This window comes from Rhamphochromis sp. 'chilingali' (genome assembly GCF_963969265.1).
Source record: "Rhamphochromis sp. 'chilingali' genome assembly, chromosome: 18".
NCBI classification, from domain to species: Eukaryota; Metazoa; Chordata; class Actinopteri; order Cichliformes; family Cichlidae; genus Rhamphochromis; species Rhamphochromis sp. 'chilingali'.
In genome coordinates this window covers 33271242-33293623 of record NC_137945.1, presented here as the reverse complement: position 1 = coordinate 33293623, position 22382 = coordinate 33271242, and the positions used below count along the sequence as shown (strand labels likewise).

The window sequence follows — 22382 nt, the reverse complement described above, 5'->3', positions numbered from 1 at the left end:
GCTCTCAGTTAAATACCTTCTCCAGGAACAAAAGGCAGTACACAGCTGTTTCACACATTAAGGTTCACACTAACTCCGCCATGGACGGTCCCAAGCCCGGCTGTGAAAGGAGGAGGGTGGTCGCCCTGCCAAGGCGACCAGAACCGATTAATTGGGGAAACTTGGCTCGAAACCAATGGAATCTCAACGATCAGCTTTATCAACCAATGCTACCGCATCCGGGGCAGCCGATGCGCCAGCGCTGGGGACCCAGGGCCATCAATTCCATCGTCTCACGCCCAAGACGCCAATCAACATTGGAGCATGGAATGTCAGAACTGGTCACCATGTTGGGCAGAAGGAGATCATCGCCCGTGAACTTTCAAAACTCAACGTCTCGATAACGGCCCTATCTCCGTCTCCGTCGAAGTGTCGGCCATGGACAAAAAGATGACGTTGTATTACTCGGGCGGCGACAAAAGAGAAGCCGGAGTCGGCTTCATGGTACACCATCGGTTCTCTGCGAGCGTCGTGGCCTTCCAACCTATATCTGACCGTATCGCTGTTCTAACTGTCAACGGTACAATCAAGCTACATATCATCGCGGTCTATGCACCGACCGAAATGAACTCCGACGCAACAAAAGATGATTTCTATGATTGCCTGCAAGACGTCATGGACTCCCTACCTCAAACCGGCATGATCATGATCGCCGGCGACATGAACGCCCACGTCGGAGAAGACCGCACTGGCTGGGAATCGACGATGGGAAAGTTCGGCCATGCAAAAATGAACGACAATGGGCTACGATTGCTGTCATTCGCCGCCACCAACAAACTGGTCCTCTGGAACACGCTATTCCAACACTCGCTCAAGCACCGTCTGACATGGCGCAACCCAAGAGGAAACGACTTAGCGCTACTCGACTATGTGCTCATCAACACCCGGTTCCGATCATCCTTGCAAGATGTCCGGGCGATGCGCGGACCCGACTGCGGCTCTGATCACTATCTTGTCCGTGCCAGAGTGCGCCTGAAGCTCCAACGAGCGAAAAGGCCGACACCCAAGCCGCCCAGGCTGGGCTAGCATCACCTTAACAACAATGACCGCCGTCAAGAATTCCAGATCACATTATCGAACCGCTTCGCCCTACTCCCCCTGAGCGACGATGCCAACAAAGAAGAGCAAACAATATCGGAAGCCATCTTGGACTGCGCCAAGCCGCTGTGCCCACCCGCCCAGCGTCGCACACAACCGTGGATCTCGGACGAGTGTCTCGACTTGGTCGTTGAACGCAAGAAGGCCAAGCTAACAAACTTTGAAAAGTATCGTCGGCTAAACCGTGAGGTGCGGCTGCAGATGAAAGCAGACCGTGAGGCGTACTGGAACAAAGTCACTGAGGAACTTGAAAATACGGCCGAACGACAAGACTACAGGGTGTTGTACCAGACCATACGTAGTCTCAGTGGGAAGTGCAAGATGATGAATGATAACATCAGGAAGGTGGATGGCTCGTTTGTAAAGTCAACTGCGGAGCGCCTGCAATGGTGGAAAGAATACTTCAATGAACTCTACAATCACGATCCGCCCCAAGGTCCGGCTGCAGCGCCGCCCATCATTGACCCTCCTACGGTGCCGATGTCTGATGCAGAACCAACGGTAGAAGAAGTCAAACTCGCAATACATTCGCTAAAGAACAACAAGGCCGCTGGCCGTGATCATGTGGCAGCAGAAGCCCTCAAAGCTGGAGGAGAAGTCTTCGTCATACGTCTACACTCATTATTCAAACTGATCTGGACATCAAATGTGATACCAGCAAATTGGAAGAAGGCGGCTGTCATTCCTATCCTAAAGAAATGCGACAACCGAGAATGTAAAAACTACCGGGGCATCAGCTTACTGTCCATCGTCGGCAAGGTCCTTATGAAAACAATTCAATCACGCCTTCAAAAGCACTGTGAGATGACCAGCCGGGAAGAACAGGCCGGGTTCTGACCCGGACGAGGCTGCAGCAACCTGATCTTCACCCTACGTCGACTCATGGAGGAACGGATCAGATGCGGACGCCGAACAGTCATCATCTTCATTGATTTCAAGTCTGCGTTTGATTGCATCGACCGGCCAGCCTTGTGGAGGGCTTTGGCAGCCGAACACATACCCGTGAAGATCATCGAGCTACTACAAACCGCCTACGATGGCTCGACCAGCCAGGTACGTATTCATGACGAAGTGTCCGAAGAATTCCCCATCATGACAGGGGTCCGGCAGGGCGATGTGGTGTCACCGCTGTTGTTCAACATCGTCATCGATGCGATAATGCGCAAAGCATTCGAGGGCCGCCGCAGAGTCCAAGCCTCGACCGATCAATTTATCACCGATCTAATGTTCGCTGACGATAGCGCCATTTTTGCCGAAGACGACACCGAGACAACTCACATCCTCTATGACATCGCCCGGCACTCCAAACTGTACGGTCTCAAGGTTAACGCCGAGAAGACCAAAGTCCTGACCCTGCGCTGGTGCGTCTGGAAGAAGAAGAACATCTCACTAGAAAGCGAAAATTTCTGAAGAAATTTTAAGTTTGCCTATGCCGCCGCTAATCAGTGTAGTTTGCCATTCAAACGGCTACAGAGAGCAAAACTCAGCAGAGCAGCCATTCTCCACCATGAACTATGGTAAAACCAAACACCGCTCGCGCCTCACAGATGACAGCTTACAGTTTTGTGTAAAGATGAGGTGACGTCGTACAGCCCCGATTTGTAGACGCTGTGCGCAGAGGTTCATAAGCAAACCCGACAATGTTTGCATGAACACGCTTTGAAGCATTACGTTATGGACCACTTTTCACACATAGTTGCTGTCTAATCTACTTGCTTTCATCTTACAGCCCGACACATACAAAAAAAAAAAAAAAAAAAAAAAAAAAAAGAAACAGCCGAGAGAGCACAGACTTTACACCTGAGAGGCGTGATTGCAGATGCCGTTGAGGTGGGTCCACCTCCCCTGCAGCGGCACTGCAGACCACGCCCTGCCACACATTAAACACGTAAAATAAATATTTATGCACTTTTGCATTCACTTTTTGTTTTTTGTTATTTTTACACAGTGTTCTGAATGATTAACAATGGTCTACAGCCAATCTTGTGTATTATTATACAAACTTTGGTTGTAAGATTCAGATAACTATTTAATAAAAGCTAAATATTTTATATGAGAGTAAGAAAGAAAAGTATATCTTTGTGTCCCCCTCTCCCTGTTAATGCCCTACCTGGCCCCCTGGCAAAAGCTGTGCTAGATCTGCCCCTGCACAGTTACCAGCTGTCAGCTACATAAAAAAGGAGCTTGGTGTTATTTGTCTCTCAGAAACAGTTCATAACTTCCCTTCAACTCATTCATGTCACCTAAAAGGTAAACCTGTTTCTCGATCACCAGTTCAGCTCTGATGACTCAGTAAGGACATCTCATGGTTAGGACCAGCCCTTTTTTTTCCAGCTGTGGCTCCATCAAACATCAGCTGATACTAGAAATTAAAATCAAATGAATTCTAACAACAGCTGATCAAGCTTAAACTGCTGCTGTTGTTTAGCGCGATAAACAAACAAGAGAGAAAAGCCGATCATTGATCAGTTTCACGATTGAAGTTGCAACAGGCGAGAGAATGACAGGGGAGCCTGAGTAACGACAGAATAAATCCAGCTTTGTGTCTTCTTCCATTCTACCTGAAGTACGGGACAAACTGTGTTCCTTTTCAGCTCAATACGAAACGCGTAATATTTTCTCTGAATGCGGGATGATTTCGTTTGCACGGGGCGGTTGGCAACCCAATAACTAACCTTATGAATACAATAAAGTTCACCATCAGCACCCACCCAGCTGTACGACTTATTGGTCGTGTCCAAATTCATGGGCTGCATCCTCCTGAGGCCGCATTTGTAGACCGATTACGTCATGGCGCGGCCCAGCCAAACTCCAGTTTCCAGCAATGGCGGCCGCTACTAAGTTTTAATATTACTCTTACTAATCTTTCTGGGTCACAAAATAAACTTTTAACATATTTTCATGCGAGAAAGTAGCTGTGTAAACATCAAATATCTGCTCGGTTTATCAAGATATCGCATATTTGCCAAAGTGCTTCGACGTTTTCGGAGACGTCTGCTACCCACCAGCTCGACAGCTAGCCGGGAGCTCGAGGGTTACTGATGCGGCCGAGAACGGCACAACTCCCGGCACATCATTTTCAGATCATCGCGGACTTTCGCTACTCGGGTTAAACGTAATATATAATTCACTTAGTCAACCTACAAATGTTATTGTTGGGCTTTTTTCAGTGTTTTGTTTGTTCGTGAGTAAATCGGTTTGGCTGAGATTAAAAGTTATTAGATTACATTAGATAAAATAAAACTTTATTAATCCCCCTCCTCCTTGGTTTTTACACAGCTGACTAAACGTCAAACAGAAACCTGATTAAACATAAGTATGAGACAGTCGAGAATTTACGCCAGTGTCCTGTTATATTTTAGATAGCAAGGAGCAGACGGCTGAGTTTATTAAACTCCACCGAGACAGCGGCGACGCTAATCTGAAGGCTAGACCGTCCAATTTCCCCAGTCGTTTACTTCCAGCCTACCCGACCTTCTGAGGAGGATGCAGCCCATGAATTTGGACACGACCAGAGTAACTGATTGTAAAAAGTCAGCACAACGAAAATATACATAACGTCTTACCTGACATTCAGTTCACTGGACACTCGTACCGGCGGCGTGAGGGGGAGGGGGGTGAAACCAGACAGAGAACCGCTCTCGGTGTAAGCCAGGGCCAGTCGCTTGGCGGCCGCCTCGCATCTCTCTTTTTCCCCATCTCCTTTCTGTCATACACCGCTGCCCTCCGTTGTAGCTCCGCGTTAGCAAGCCGCGCTAGCCAGCTAGCTGGCTAGCTGCCATGCGGCGCTAGCAGTAACATCGTGAGAGAACTAATATGGGACTTCTTGATAAAATGAGCAGATATTTGAAGTTTACACACCTACTTTCTCGCCTGAAAATATCTTAAAAGTTTATTTTGTGACCTAGAAACACGAATAAAAGCACTATAAAATCGAAGTAGTGGCCGCCATTGTTTGACTCCATAGAGGCGTGCTAGGAATTGTGGGATATAGAGTTTTCCACCAAGCATACACCCTTGCGGTTACCGTAACTATTCAATGGTTCGCGCAACCTTAAAAATTCCAATGGCTCCTTAAAGCAGCGACGCTGTTGTGCGCTGTTGATATTGTCGTCATTACGGTAATCCAAATAAGGGTAGACAGGCCGTACTACTGCTGGCATAAGTTTCACTTTCCGTCCCATTCATTTCAATGGGAAAAAACTTGCATTAAAATATTCATATTTAAAAAACTATAGAAGTAATAAACACCAAAAGTCATAGCACACCATTCCTGATCCAGCCGCACAAAATGATATAACTATGAAGCTTGTGTCAAAACTGTGGGATGAGTTACGCTGGAAAATTTCAGGCTGAAAAAGGAAAATAATAATAATAATAACTAGAAAAATTTGCATTTCCTGCGAAAATGCAGTGTGGATGCTTAAAGCTGAAGCTGTATGCAAAAACTAGCTGAAAAAGCTGAAAAGTTGCAGAAATTGTAAAAACTTTGCAGAAGCAAAAGAAGTTTGCTAAAATGGAATAACTTAGCAGAACTGCAATATCTTAGAGGAAACATAATACTTGGCAGAAATACAATAGCATAGCAGAATTTAGCAGAAATATTGTAACTTACCAGAAACATGATAACTTCTCAAAAATACAAGAATTTAGGAGAAATAGTATAAGATAACAGAAAGAATATATTTAGCCAAAAATACTTAAACATTACAGAAACACTATGATTTAGAAAAATAGTACAACAGAGCAGAAATATTGTGATTTACCAGAGACACTGTGATGAACTATGAATATTGTAATTTTAAATTAAGACTATGTTTTAGCACAAATATTATAATTTGGCAGAAATACTATAATTTAGCAGAAATACTATATTAAGCACAAATCCCATAAAAAGCAGAAATACTGTACTATGATTTAGTAGAAAAACTATAATTATTCAGAAATACTACATTTAGCAGAAATACTATATTAAGCACAAATCCTATGAAAAGCAGAAATAGTATGATTAAGCATAAATACTACATTTAGCAGAAATACTATATTAGGCACAAATCTTATAAAATAGCAGAAATAGTATGATTTAGCACAATAGTAATAAGTTAAACAGAAAAATTGGAAAAGCAAAATGGACAGCTGAAAAAATGATGAACATGCTGAGGGTCCCTCAAATATACTTGTTAAATGAAAAAATCAGCAAAAAAAATACACAGGGAGAGAGAAGTAAGTTTCTAGGTCAGCCTGGGAGCTGCTAAATTTGAATCCACCAATCAGAGAGCCTGTGTACTTTTTCCCGCCAAAACATGTGCATCTTTTTACACACGCAGCACAGAGAGGCACAGGATTATTGCAGCCTATTTCTCATAGTGAGGACTCCCCACAAACAAATGACCATAATTTCCTAACCGTAGGGGCTAGAACGGTCATTCTTACACAGTTTTGTTCAGAAGAGATGGGGGAATCTTCCAGTGTTTACAATTTATCATTAAAATGTGAATTTTTAGAGATATACGACATGGATGACTTGTTGACTTAGAAGCCACGAATTCCCCAATATGCAAATTTGAATGCCTGAGGCCACATATATGATTGGCTGGCTGGGAAGCCGTGCAGGCCCTGATTTGTGGATTTGAATTCCTCAGCCCTCAGATATGATTGGCTGGCTTAGAAGCCATGAAGGCCCCAATATGCAAATTTGAATGCCTCAGGACACATATATGATTGGCTGGGAAACCGTGCAGGCCCTGATTTGAAAATTTGAATGTCTAAGTCCTCACAGAGGATTGGCTGCCTGGGGACCTGGCAGAAATATATAGAAATACTATGATTAAGCATAAATACTACATTTAGTAGAAATACTATGTTTTAGCACAAATACTATAAAAAGCAGAAATACTATAATTTAGCAGAAATACTATATTAAGCACAAATCCTATAAAAAGCAGAAATAGGATGATTAAGCATAAACACTACATTTAGTAGAAATACTATGTTTGAGCAAAAATCCTATAAAAAGCAGAAATACTATATTAGGCACAAATCCCATAAAAAGCAGAAATAGTATGATTAAGCATAAATACTACATTTAGTAGAAATACTATGTTTTAGCACAAATAGTATAAAAAGCAGAAATACTGTAATTTAGCAGAAATACTATATTAGGCACAAATCTTATAAAATAGCAGAAATAGTATGATTTAGCACAATAGTAATAAGTTAAACAGAAAAATTGGAAAAGCAAAATGGACAGCTGAAAAAATGATGAACATGCTGAGGGTCCCTCAAATATACTTGTTAAATGAAAAAATCAGCAAAAAAAATACACAGGGAGAGAGAAGTAAGTTTCTAGGTCAGCCTGGGAGCTGCTAAATTTGAATCCACCAATCAGAGAGCCTGTGTACTTTTTCCCGCCAAAACATGTGCATCTTTTTACACACGCAGCACAGAGAGGCACAGGATTATTGCAGCCTATTTCTCATAGTGAGGACTCCCCTCAAACAAATGACCATAATTTCCAAACCGTAGGGGCTAGAGCGGTCATTCTTACACCGTTTTGTTCAGAAGAGATGGGGGAATCTTCCAGTGTTTACAATTTATCATTAAAATATGAATTATTAAAGATATTTGACTTCTAATGCACCATAACTGAGTAGAGCGAAGCAAAAACTGCCTTGACTTGCCCTCAAACAACGCTTTGTGACTTGAAATCTATTTGGAGTATCGATATCATTCTTTCACCGTAAGAGACAGCAGGCTTTGGTGAACAATCATGGAAATTTTCAGGTCTCTGTGGAAATCCATTAAAAAGATATGACGAGAGAAAAAAGTGCTTCATTTCCACAGTTTGAAATCTGAAGAAATCTGAGCGAAGGACGAATTTCCTACCCTCAAACAAGTCTAACTCATTTCAGAACGGTAATAGGTGAGAAAATAATTCTTGATTTGTGAGCGTCAGGGGTGTCTGAAGATATACTGGGACAAGCCTTATGTCTTAACTTTGCTTCGTTAAGGAGATATGACAATTCGAATATGCCTCTCATTACAGAAATCAAGCGGTGATTTTGAACAAGCTCTCCATTGACTTTCTATGGAGAGTTTTGCGACTTTGTGTTGGTCTGAGGAGATTTGCCAAAATTCTATAAATCCCACAACAATGATAGTGACATTTTCGGAAACCCAGCAAAAATACCTACGTTTTGATGTATAATTTGTGGAAGTTGAGTGAAAATTGAGCAAGTAGCAAGAAGTTGTTCGGACATGAAGAGAAGACTGCAAAACCTTCAGTGGCACACTGGAAGCCAAGTGCATAGCAACCATAACAACGCATGTATTTTGTGAAAAATCACAATTTTGCAACTGAAAACTTTAAGAGGCATAAAAGTAAAACGGTAAAAGATTTGAAAAAGCTGAATCATACCTGAATAGCCCAATAATTTGAGAACATTTTAAAGTTTGAATGGTTGTTCTACGTGAAAATATGAGGAAGTAGTTAAGTTTCAGAAACAAGCAAATTTTAGCAGAATTGCAGAAGTTTCCCATTCATTTCAATGGGACAAATTAAGCTTAATATTTTAAAAAGTATAATAGTGAAAAATACCAAAAGACATAGCAGGAATTAGCAGAAATAGCAGAATATTTTAAAATTTGAACGGTGAAAATCGGCTGAAAATTGTGGAAGTAGTTAAGTGCCAAAAAGTGTACGGAAGTCCCAAGAGGAACTCAATAGATGCTTAAAGCATCCACACAATAACTAGAAAGCGAAAATTTCTGAAGAAATTTTAAGTGTGCCTATGCCGCCGCTAATCAGTATAGTTTGCCATTCAAACGGCTACAGAGAGCAAAACTCAGCAGAGCAGCCATTCTCCACCATGAACTATGATAAAACCAAACACCGCCCGCGCCTCACAGATGACAGCTTACAGTTTTGTGTAAAGATGAGGTGACTTCGTACAGCCCCGATTTGTAGACGCTGTGCGCAGAGGTTCATAAGCAGACCCGACAATGTTTGCATGAACACGCTTTGAAGCATTACGTTATGGACCACTTTTCACACATAGTTGCTGTACCCACACAGCTGGCTGTAGCTTTTCATCTCACAGCCCGACACATACAAAAAAGCAAAAAGCAAAGAGAGAGCACAGACTTTACACCTGAGAGGCGTGATTGCAGATGCCGTTGAGGTGGGTCCACCTCCCCTGCAGCGGCACTGCAGACCACGCCCTGCCACACACATCAAACACGTAAAATAAATATTTATGCACTTTTGCATTCACTTTTTGTTTTTTGTTATTTTTACACAGTGTTCTGAATGATTAACAATGGTCTACAGCAGGGGTGTCAAACTCAAATACACAGTGGGCCAAAATTCAAAACTGGAACAAAGTCGCGGGCTAACATTAATATTTATTGAAAAAAAAAAAATCTTCCCCCAGATATAAGAATGAATCTTTTCTTATGGACTCAAACACGTTTTGCTGGAAAACTGAATATGGAACAAGCAAAGCTTAATACTAAACAATATATATATTAGCTGTATATATATATATATATTGACTTGTTCAACATGGCGGCGCGTGCACACGCAGCGGCTTCTCTCTCTCCCGAACAAACTACTTTTTCGTGTTTTTCGTCCTGTAAGTTGCAGTGTTTTTGTAAGTCTTTGTCGCGTCTATCTGTGTGCAAGCGAGGATATGCCCGAACACTTCTTCTCGACATCGGCAGAAACAAACTTTTTAAGTTAAACTCTGTGGACATCGAGAAGCTGAAAGATCTGGGTTTGCTCCGAAGGCCTACTCAATCACCGACCCCCACTCCTGCACTTCGCCCACAATGGATGCGCCTCAAGCGGTGTGAGAGGAAGCAGAAGAGGGGTAAGCGCGGTGGCATCCGAGCTAGGCTAGCGGCTAGCCCACACAAACCCGCCATCCCCTCTATCGTTCTGGCCAACGTACGCTCGCTAGAAAATAAACTGGACGACATCCGACTGCTACGTTCATCTCAAAGGAATGTAAAGGACTGCTGTGCTTTTGTGTTCACGGAAACATGGCTTAGCGACAGTGTCCCGGACCGCGCCATTCAGCTCGACCAGCTAACATGCTACCGTGCTGACAGAGTCATCGTCGCGGGAGGTAAGACCCGCGGGGGAGGACTTTGTGTTTACATCAATGACGCCTGGTGTCGCGATGCTGTTGCGGTCTGGAAACACTGCTCACCAGTGCTGGAGTTTATGGTTATTAAGTGCCGGCCATTCTATCTACCGAGGGAATATACAGCCATACTACTGTGCGCTGTGTATATCCCTCCCTCCTCCAATGTCAACAACAGGAGCGAGGCACTGAATGAACTGTACCAGCACATCAGTGAGCAGCAGACAGCCCATCCTGATGCTTTTCTCATCCTGGCTGGGGATTTCAATCATGCAGACTTAAAGTGCGTTTTTCTAAAAATACAACAACACATAGACTTTCCAACAAGGGGAAATAACACACTGGACTTTGTTTACACCACCCAGAGAGGAGCTTACAAAGCTTTTCCCCTCCCCCACCTCGGCGCCTCAGACCACATCACTGTCATGCTAATGCCTGCTTACAGACCGCTCGTTAAAGCCACCAAACCGGTTCGTAAGCAGATACAAGTGTGGCCAGAAGGGTCTTCAGAGGCTTTACAGGACTGCTTTAACACCACAGACTGGAACATGTTTAAGCAGGCTGCCACCTACAACAACACCACTGACCTCCAGGAGTACACAGAGACTGTTACAGCCTACAGCAACAAGTGCATTGAGGATGTAACAGTCATGAAAACCATAACTGTCCGGGCCAATCAAAAACCATGGATGACAGGAGAGGTCTACAGGCTGCTGAAAGCTCGGAATGTTGCCTTCAGAGATGGAGACGAGGCAAGCCTGAGGACAGCTAGGGCCAACCTTTCCCGTGGCATCAGAGAGGCTAAGAGACAGTACTCCAGGAAAATATCCCATCACTTCAAAGACAGCAGAGACTCACGGAGCCTGTGGCGGGGCATTCAGACCATCACAGATTACAAGCCCCCACCACAGACTTGTGACAGTACTATCCCCCTGCTGAACGAGCTGAACACTTTCTTTGCTCGCTTTGAAGTCCGAAACAGCACCACTGCACAGAAGACCCCACCCGCTCCTGGTGACCAGGTGATGACTCTGTCCCCGGACAGCGTGAGGAGATCCCTCAGCAGGATCAATGCACGTAAAGCTCCGGGTCCTGACAACATTCCTGGTCGTGCACTGAGAGACTGTGCAGTGGAACTCACTGATGTCTTCACAGACATCTTCAACATATCACTCATCCAGGCTGTCGTCCCCACATGTTTTAAAGCCACCACAATCATTCCGGTTCCAAAAAAGTCATCTCCCTCCTGCTTTAATGACTACCGTCCTGTTGCACTTACTCCCATCCTGATGAAGTGCTTCGAACGACTAGTCATGCAGCACATCAAGACTGTCCTGCCCCCCTCCCTGGACCCCTTCCAGTTTGCGTATCGGCCCAATCGCTCAACCGATGATGCCATCTCCACTGCACTCCACTCAGCACTCACACACCTGGACAAAAAAAGATTCATATGTTCGAATGCTGTTCATAGACTTCAGTTCAGCATTCAACACTATAATCCCCCAACAGCTCACTCAAAAACTGGTCCAGCTGGGGCTCAACACCTCACTGTGCAACTGGCTGTTGGATTTCCTCACCGGAAGACCTCAAGCAGTACGGGTCGGCAGTAATACATCCAGCACCATCATTTTAAACACGGGGGCCCCGCAGGGATGTGTGCTGAGCCCCCTCCTCTTCACTCTGCTGACCCATGACTGCACTCCATCACACAGCTCCAACCTCTTCATCAAGTTTGCGGACGACACAACGGTGGTGGGTCTCATTAGCAACAGGGATGAGACCGACTACAGAAGCGAGGTGAGACGCCTGGCCACGTGGTGTGCTGACAACAATCTCTCTCTGAATGTGGAGAAGACGAAGGAGATTGTTGTGGACTTCAGGAGAATGCACACCCAACATGCTCCTCTGACCATTGACGGAGCGTCTGTGGAGAGAGTGAGCAGCACCAAGTTCTTGGGTGTGCACATCACAGAGGATCTCTCCTGGACGTACAACACCACAGCACTGGCCAAGAAATCACAGCAGCGTCTCTTCTTTCTCCGCAAACTAAGAAGAGCAGGAGCTCCAGCCCCCATCATGTACACTTTCTACAGAGGCACCATCGAGAGCATCCTGTCGAGCTGCATCACTGTGTGGTTTGGAGCCTGCAATGCGTCCTGCCATAGAACCCTCCAACGCATAGTGAGAGCTGCAGAGAGGATCATTGGTGTCTCTCTCCCCTCCCTCCAGGACATTTACAGCACCCGTCTCACTAAAAAAGCCCTTTGCATAGCGGCTGATCCCACGCACCCAATGCAAAGCTTCTTCAAGCTGCTGCCGTCAGGGAGGAGACTGCGGAGTCTCCAGGCCAGGACCAGCAGACTGAAGGACAGCTTCATCCATCAGGCTGTCAGGAAGCTAAACTCCCTCCCGATTCTGCCCCCCTCTCCCCTCTTCTCCACCACGGTCTCACTGAACTCTGTCACACACACACACACACACACTCACTCTCTGACGCACTCACTGGCCTGCTCCAGTCACTTTGTGGAGCATTGGACTGCTTAAGCATTGGACCTCATAAGACTTTGTTGTTACACTATCTCTTACCGTACACTACTAAATCCCCATTTGCACTATTTGCCTATTTTGCACCACTATGCCTTCTTACTTGAATATTGTATATTGTATATTGCATAGCTTTTTTTTTTTGTTATACGTAAAATTGTATTGTATTTATTTAAATTTTTACTTTTTAATTATTTTATTTGCATTTTTCTAATCACTAGGGTTTGAGAGTAACGCAATTTCTATTCTGTGTATGTCCTGTACATGTGGCAGAATTGACAAATAAAGTTGACTTGACTTGACTTGACTTGACTAATACCAGTAGGCCAGCTCTAATAGTAATTTGGTATGGCTTCGCGGGCCAAATGTAATTAGGCTGCGGGCCAAATTTGGCCCACGGGCCAGAGTTTGACACCTATGGTCTACAGCCAATCTTGTGTATTATTTTACAAACTTTGGTTGTAAGATTCAGATAACTATTTAATAAAAGCTAAATATTTTATATGAGAGTAAGAAAGAAAAGTATATCTTTGTGTCCCCCTCTCCCTGTTAATGCCCTACCTGGCCCCAGGTAGTTCAATTCAACCAGGCGTTCAATTTGTGGCTCGGACCGTGCTATGATGTTTCTTCGGGCTACGAAGTGAGCATCCAACCTCCTTTTAACGGTCTCATAATCGCTTGCCTCTTCGGGAGTCAGGTGCAGGGATACCAATATTTCCTCTGCCTCCTCGCCCATAGTGTAGATAAGGGCGTTCACTTGATTTTCGTCCGCTTGCGGGGTGACTTGAAACTGACTCATGACGTCTCTTTTCGCGCAGCTCCTCTCTGGCCGACCTTTAACCTGGCACCGACGCCGAAACCTTACACTTATGCCCAACTAACGTTTCCAGTTGTCTTCTGACACCATGTTCCGTTATTTGAGGTTATGGATGTTATTTGACTGGAGGCATAACTGACAGACACACGAGACGCGCCATTACTCCAATGAGTGTCCTGTATTATTTTTCATCCCCCCCCACAACAACAACCCAGCAGAAACGTTCCTACCGTTTAACATTTAGCTGATACTACAAGTAACAGCGCCCACAGCTGTATAGAAACTCCGTCGTGCTAGCTAGCACGCAGTACGAGTTATCGTTAGCCACCACCGGTCGATCGGCGGCGAGCGATCGTGGTTGAAAGGAGAGACGCCTTACTGAAAAGGTGTTTTTTAGCGAAGGGTCGCTAGCCGGCGGCTAGCTAGCCGGCTAGCAGCAACATCGTGAGAAATCTCTTGCTAATATGGGATGTTTTGACAAAACAAGCAGATATTTAACGTTTACACACCTACATTCTCACCTGAAAATATCTTAAAAGTTTACTTTGTGACCTAGAAACACGAATAAGAGGAATATATTAAACCAAGTGGCAGCCGCCATTGTTTGACTCTGGGATATGGAGTTTGCAAAGTTTCACTTTCAACTCTCATTCATTTCAATGGGCAAAAACTTGCATTAAAATATTCATATTTAAAAAACTATAGAAGTAATAAACACCAAAAGTCATAGCACACCATTCCTGATCCAGCCGCACAAAATGATATAACATATATGAAGCTTGTGTCAAAACTGTGGGATGAGTTACGTGTGAAAATTTCAGGCTGAAAAAGGAAAATAATAATAATTAAAGCTGCAAGCAGCGTTATGAGGGCCCTCGCACCCCCGGCGCGTCGAGCCACGCCCAACACCTACAACCAGCACGTCCGATGTGATGTCACATTGATGGAATTCATGCATTTAACCACCAGCTAACATTTCAACTCATTCATTCATGATTAGTTAGTCGTTCCACTAGGTGGCGCTCTAACCATTATGTACAAATGGCATAACAAACACTTCCGAGCTCGAGTCTCATCACACCTTAGACGTTTGGGAGAGATTGGACATTGTGTTTTTGAGTGACAGCAGATTACTGCTTTTTGGCGAGTGATTCAAACTCTAAGTGCCACCATAACCACCCCGTTTCACTGAACGTAAAAAGCTTCGCAATTTAACATCACAAAGGTCTTTAGATTCCACACACTGGAGATTGGTTCAATATGATGAAATCCCTTGGAGGAGTTCGTCAAAGAACGGTGCCTGGAAAGAGGGGAAAATGTTGCCAAAATTACACATTAATTTTAAAATGGCTGACTTCCTGTTGGATTTGGGATATTGCACCAAGAGACTTTTTTGTACATCTTGATATCTCCTATAAGCTTACCAGGTTTCAGAATCATACATAGAACACAGAGCAGGGGCTGTGGTTTTGAAATTTTGTAGGGGGCGCTGTGGAGCCATTTCGCGCTATTCAATGAAAATGATCACATGCCAACAAAGCCTTCATCCATTTGGAGGTGTGTGCCAAATTTCAAGCCTCTATAAACTTGCCAAGACCCTCAAAAGCCACTTCATCTTTCATGTTGAACAGCGTTGCCACCAGGGTGCGCCGTTCAGTTTAAACTCACAATTTTTGCACTAAAGCATCACGAGGGACTGATGGTGATATTCACCGCTTTTGAGGTGGCCACTATGAACCTGTGAAAATCAGTACAACAAAGTGTAAGACATGACATTTCCTGTTCCCACTAGGTGGCGCTCTTCATATTCCTGACAATGGGCACATCAATCTGTTCAGGGCGGGTGTGACATCATGCCTGTAAAGTCTGGTACTAATCAGACTGGATTTCATGGAGTTATACTAATTTGTTTCTTCATGGCGAGATATCAAAGTTCGCCATGCTGCTGAGGTCACACCCTTTTGTGAAAAGCCACAGTTTTCACTGTACCCCAAGACCAACTCCTTAAGGCTTTCCTGGAGAAATTTGAGGCTGCAGATGTCACCCATCACTATACTGTACCCCAAAGTGTAAAACATGACATTTCCTGTTCCCACTAGGTGGCGCTGTCCCTGATGTAAAATATGGCAGTTGTAATATGTTCAGGGGTGGAGCCTTATCATATGTGTTCACTTTGGTCAAGGTCAGAAAATCTATGACAAAATGAGAGGCAATAAGATTTTCATGGCGAGTCATCGAAATTCGCCGTGGCGCCACGGCCTCATGGTATTGTGAAAACTCAAAAGCTCCGCAATTTAACATGGCACAAGGGTGTAGTTGGCACTGACCAAATATGAAGGTTATGAAATCAAACCCCAAGGAGGAGTTCGTTAAAGTTCGAGGCATGGAAACGGTAAAATCAGAGCCAAAATGTCACCTTCAATCCAAAATGGCGGACTTCCTGTTGGGTTTAGGACATTGCCATAATAGACTTTTTTGTTCGACTCTGAACGTTATATAGGTGTACCGACTTTCAAACATGTAGGTGATACCCATACCGGGGGCTCGCATTTTTCATTTTTCTAGGTGGCGCTACTGAGCTAATTTTCCCTGGCCATGTCTGAGAACATTAAAATACGTAAATTTTCACCAGACCTGACGCGTGTGCAAAATTTCATGAGTTTTCGAGCATGTTTAGGTCCTCAAAAGGCCGATTCATTTGCCGAAATAATAATAATAATAATAATAATAAACGGAGCAATTACAATAGGGCCTTCGCACTGTCAGTGCTCGGGCCCTAATAATAATAACTAGAAAGCGAAAATTTCTGAAGAAATTTTAAGTGTGCCTATGCCGCCGCTAATCAGTATAGTTTGCCATTCAAACGGCCACAGAGAGCAAAACTCAGCAGAGCAGCCATTCTCCACCATGAACTATGGTAAAACCAAACACCGCTCGCGCCTCACAGATGACAGCTTACGGTTTTGTGTAAAGATGAGGTGACTTCGTACAGCCCCAATTTGTAGACGCTGTGCGCAGAGGTTCATAAGCAGACCCGACAATGTTTGCATGAACACACTTTGAAGCATTACGTTATGGACCACTTTTCACACATAGTTGCTGTACCCACACAGCCGGCTGTAGCTTTTCATCTCATAGCCCGACACATACACAAAAAAAAAAAAAAAAGCAGAGAGAGCACAGACTTTACACCTGAGAGGCGTGATTGCAGATGCCGCTGAGGTGGGTCCACCTCCCCTGCAGCGGCACTGCAGACCACGCCCTGCCACACACATCAAACACGTAAAATAAATATTTATGCACTTTTCATTCACTTTTTGTTTTTTGTTATTTTTACACAGTGTTCTGAATGATTAACAATGGTCTACAGCCAATCTTGTGTATTATTATACAAACTTTGGTTGTAAGATTCAGATAACTATTTAATAAAAGCTAAATATTTTATATGAGAGTAAGAAAGAAAAGTATATCTTTGTCTCATACTCTCATCAGACAATACATGAACCTCTCAATAAACAAAATATATGCTCGGCTTAAATGACAAACCGCTATTTTACACAGTGGAACACTTATTTTTAAACAAAACCAATGCAGTTCACCACTGACAGTGCTTACCTTTGCACATCACAGTAAACACTGAACCAAGATGGTGCCCACGCGAACGAGAAATCTGAACTACGGTGTCCTGCAGAGGACAAATGGTCAAAATTGCTAAAATTTACAACATATATGCAGCTCAACAGCGACACCTTGTGACTTATTCCAGTCACTACCTTACATATACATAACGTCTTACCTGACATTCAGTTCACCGGACACTCATACTGAATCACCAGCCCATATAAATGAAAAATAAGTCCAGCAGCCAACCAAGAGTCATCACGAAAGACTAGGGGTGACACGACAGCGTGAGCGGGCCTGGGTGTCAGCCAGCCCAGCCTGGGTGTCAGCCAGCCCGACCTGGGTGGCAGCCAAGCCGCGCTAGCCAGCTAGCCGGCTAGCTGCCATGCGGCGGTGAAACGAGAGCGTGAGCCGGCCTGGGTATCAGTCAGCCCGGCCTAGGTGTCAGCCAAGCCGCCCTAGCCAGCTAGCTGCCATGCGGCGCTAGCAGTAACATCGTGAGAGATATGGGACTTCTTGATAAAATATGGGACTTCTTGATAAAACGAGCAGATATTTGAAGTTTACACCCCTACATTCTCGCCTGAAAATAGGGGAGGCTGTCATAAAGTTCAACATCAGTAACTTAGCGCGCACAGCTGTATAGAAACTCCGTCGTGCTAGCTAGCACGCAGTACAGTTATTGTAACTGTCAGCACAACGAAAATAAACTACACCTAAACTCGGTTTATATCTGACCCAAATAGAGTGCAGTTAATAACGTCTTACCTGAAATTCAGTTCACCAGCCGCCTGCTTCTCCTGCATTGGGTTTCCCTTATCCACGATTGAGCTCCGCGTTAGCCACCACCGGTCGATTGGTGTTTCTTTCCCCGCATACGAGGGGAAGAGACATATACCGGTGGCTAACGCGGAGCTAGCTAGCCACCGGTATATGAACAACTCAGTTATTTTTTCCACATCGACCAGCATCATCGGCCCATATAAACGAAAAATAAGTCCAGCTAAGACAAAGACTGTTTGCGGAGCGATCAGGGGTGAAAGGAGTTAGAGACGCCTCACTGAAAGCCAAGCCTGGGTGCTTTTGAGTGAAGCGGCGCTAGCCGGCTAGCTAGCCAACATTGTGAAAAATCTCTTGCTAATATGGGATGTTTTGACAAAACGAGCAGATATTTGACGTTTACACACCTACATTCTCGCCTGAAAATATCTTAAAAGTTTACTTTGTGACCTAGAAACACGAATAAGAGGAATATATTAAACGAAGTAGCAGCCGCCATTGTTTGACTCTGGGATATGGAATTTGCACCAAGCATACACCCTTGCCATTACCGTAACTATTCAATGCTTTGCGCAACTTTAAGAATTCCAATGGTTCCTGAAAGCACCGACGCTGTGCGCGCCGTTGATATTGTCGTCATTACGGTAATCCAAATACGGGGACATACCACTAGAGGGAGCCAACAAACCACAAATTAACTTGAAACATAAGTGAAACTTAAGTTCCCATTCATTTCAATGGGCAAAAACTTGCATTAAAATATTCATATTTAAAAAACTATAGAAGTAATAAACACCAAAAGTCATAGCACACCATTCCTGATCCAGCCGCACAAAATGATATAACATATGTGAACCTTGTCTCAAAACTGTGGGGCGAGTTACGCGCGGAAATTTCAGGCTGAAAAAGGAAAATAATAATAATAAGAACTAGAAAGCGAAAATTTCTGAAGAAATTTTAAGTGTGCCTATGCCGCCGCTAATCAGTATAGTTTGCCATTCAAACGGCTACAGAGAGCAAAACTCAGCAGAGCAGCCATTCTCCACCATGAACTATGGTAAAACCAAACACCGCTCGCGCCTCACAGATGACATCTTACGGTTTTGTGTAAAGATGAGGTGACTTCGTACAGCCCCAATTTGTAGACGCTGTGCGCAGAGGTTCATAAGCAGACCCGACAATGTTTGCATGAACACACTTTGAAGCATTACGTTATGGACCACTTTTCACACATAGTTGCTGTACCCACACAGCCGGCTGTAGCTTTTCATCTCATAGCCCGACACATACACAAAAAAAAAAAAAAAAAAAAAAAAAAGCAGAGAGAGCACAGACTTTACACCTGAGAGGCGTGATTGCAGATGCCGCTGAGGTGGGTCCACCTCCCCTGCAGCGGCACTGCAGACCACGCCCTGCCACACACATCAAACACGTAAAATAAATATTTATGCACTTTTCATTCACTTTTTGTTTTTTGTTATTTTTACACAGTGTTCTGAATGATTAACAATGGTCTACAGCCAATCTTGTGTATTATTATACAAACTTTGTTTGTAAGATTCAGATAACTATTTAATAAAAGCTAAATATTTTATATGAGAGTAAGAAAGAAAAGTATATCTTTGTCTCATACTCTCATCAGACAATACATGAACCTCTCAATAAACAAAATATATGCTCGGCTTAAATGACAAACCGCTATTTTACACAGTGGAACACTTATTTTTAAACAAAACCAATGCAGTTCGCCACTGACAGTGCTTACCTTTGCACATCACAGTAAACACTGAACCAAGATGGCGCCCACGCGAACGAGAAATCTGAACTACGGTGTCCTGCAGAGGACAAATGGTCAAAATTGCTAAAATTTACAACATATATGCAGCTCAACAGCGACACCTTGTGACTTATTCCAGTCACTACCTTACATATACATAACGTCTTACCTGACATTCAGTTCACCGGACACTCATACTGAATCACCAGCCCATATAAATGAAAAATAAGTCCAGCAGCCAACCAAGAGTCATCACAAAGACTAGGGGTGACACGACAGCGTGAGCGGGCCTGGGTGTCAGCCAGCCCAGCCTGGGTGTCAGCCAGCCCGACCTGGGTGGCAGCCAAGCCGCACTAGCCAGCTAGCCGGCTAGCTGCCATGCGGCGGTGAAACGAGAGCGTGAGCCGGCCTGGGTATCAGTCAGCCCGGCCTAGGTGTCAGCCAAGCCGCCCTAGCCAGCTAGCTGCCATGCGGCGCTAGCAGTAACATCGTGAGAGATATGGGACTTCTTGATAAAATATGGGACTTCTTGATAAAACGAGCAGATATTTGAAGTTTACACCCCTACATTCTCGCCTGAAAATAGGGGAGGCTGTCATAAAGTTCAAAATCAGTAACTTAGCGCGCACAGCTGTATAGAAACTCCGTCGTGCTAGCTAGCACGCAGTACAGTTATTGTAACTGTCAGCACAACGAAAATAAACTACACCTAAACTCGGTTTATATCTGACCCAAATAGAGTGCAGTTAATAACGTCTTACCTGAAATTCAGTTCACCAGCCGCCTGCTTCTCCTGCATTGGGTTTCCCTTATCCACGATTGAGCTCCGCGTTAGCCACCACCGGTCGATTGGTGTTTCTTTCCCGCATACGAGGGGAAGAGACATATACCGGTGGCTAACGCGGAGCTAGCTAGCCACCGGTATATGAACAACTCAGTTATTTTTTCCACATCGACCAGCATCATCGGCCCATATAAACGAAAAATAAGTCCAGCTAAGACAAAGACTGTTTGCGGAGCGATCGGGGGTGAAAGGAGTTAGAGACGCCTCACTGAAAGCCAAGCCTGGGTGCTTTTGAGCGAAGCGGCGCTAGCTAGCCGGCTAGCCGGCCGGCCAAACTAGCTAGCCGGCTAGCAGCAACATCGTGAGAAATCTGTTGCTAATATGGGATGTTTTGACAAAACGAGCAGATATTTGACGTTTACACACCTACATTCTCACCTGAAAACCGGTCGATCGGCGGCCGCCTCACATGTTTCTTTCCCCACATATGAGGGGAAAGAGACACATACCGGTGGCTAGCTAGCTCCGCGTTAGCCACCACCAAACAACTCAGTTAGTTTTTCATCATCGGCCCATATAAACGAAAAATAAGTCCAGTGTGAAACAGTCGCTTGGCGAGCGATCGGGTGGTTTAGCGAGTGTCAGCCTCTTAAGTTTAAGACAAGCCCGGCTGCTTTTTAAGCGACGCGGCGCTAGCTACCCAGCTAGCGTCAGTACACAGGAACTACTTCCGGTAGTTATACAAAATAAAAGCGTCCACAGGGACACAGCGGCCGCCTCGCATTACTCCCGACATACCACTAGAGTGAGCCAGCACACCACAAATGAAGTTTTCTTGTTCTCCATTCATTTCAATGGGAAAAAACTTGCATTAAAATATTCATATTTAAAAAAACTATAGAAGTAATAAACACCAAAAGTCATAGCAACTCATTCCAGCTCCAGCCGCACACAATGATATATCATATGTAAACCTTGTCTCAAAACTGTGGGGCGAGTTAAGGTCCAAAATTTCAGGCGGAAAAAGAATAATAATAATAATAATAACTAGAAAGCGAAAATTTCTGAAGAAATTTTAAGTGTGCCTATGCCGCCGCTAATCAGTATAGTTTGCCATTCAAACGGCTACAGAGAGCAAAACTCACCGGAGCAGCCATTCTCCACCATGAACTATGGTAAAACCAAACACCGCTCGCGCCTCACAGATGACAGCTTACAGTTTTGTGTAAAGATGAGGTGACTTCGTACAGCCCCAATTTGTAGACGCTGTGCGCAGAGGTTCATAAGCAGACCCGACAATGTTTGCATGAACACACTTTGAAGCATTACGTTATGGACCACTTTTCACACATAGTTGCTGTACCCACACAGCCGGCTGTAGCTTTTCATCTCATAGCCCGACACATACACAAAAAAAAACAAAAAAAACAAAAGCAGAGAGAGCACAGACTTTACACCTGAGAGGCGTGATTGCAGATGCCGCTGAGGTGGGTCCACCTCCCCTGCAGCGGCACTGCAGACCACGCCCTGCCACACACATCAAACACGTAAAATAAATATTTATGCACTTTTGCATTCACTTTTTGTTTTTTGTTATTTTTACACAGTGTTCTGAATGATTAACAATGGTCTACAGCCAATCTTGTGTATTATTATACAAACTTTGGTTGTAAGATTCAGATAACTATTTAATAAAAGCTAAATATTTTATATGAGAGTAAGAAAGAAAAGTATATCTTTGTCTCATACTCTCATCAGACAATACATGAACCTCTC

General features: G+C 44.2%; 1 protein-coding gene across 8 annotated transcripts in view; it reads right to left on the bottom strand.

Moving 5' to 3' along the window:
• Positions 1-21500, bottom strand: part of LOC308385725 (syncytin-2-like) — a 102963-nt gene extending 81463 nt beyond the window's left edge. For 5 of the 8 annotated variants that reach the window (XM_080864849.1, XM_080864847.1, XM_080864852.1 and 2 more), the window contains exon 1: positions 4704-5101. The gene's annotated coding sequence lies outside the window, so the exon portion shown is untranslated. Of the gene's footprint in view, positions 1-4703; positions 5102-18033; positions 18258-21044 lie in introns of those variants that run through there. The other 3 variants (XM_080864853.1, XM_080864850.1, XM_080864851.1) reach the window with 2 other exon arrangements.
• Positions 21501-22382: the final 882 nt, after the last annotated feature.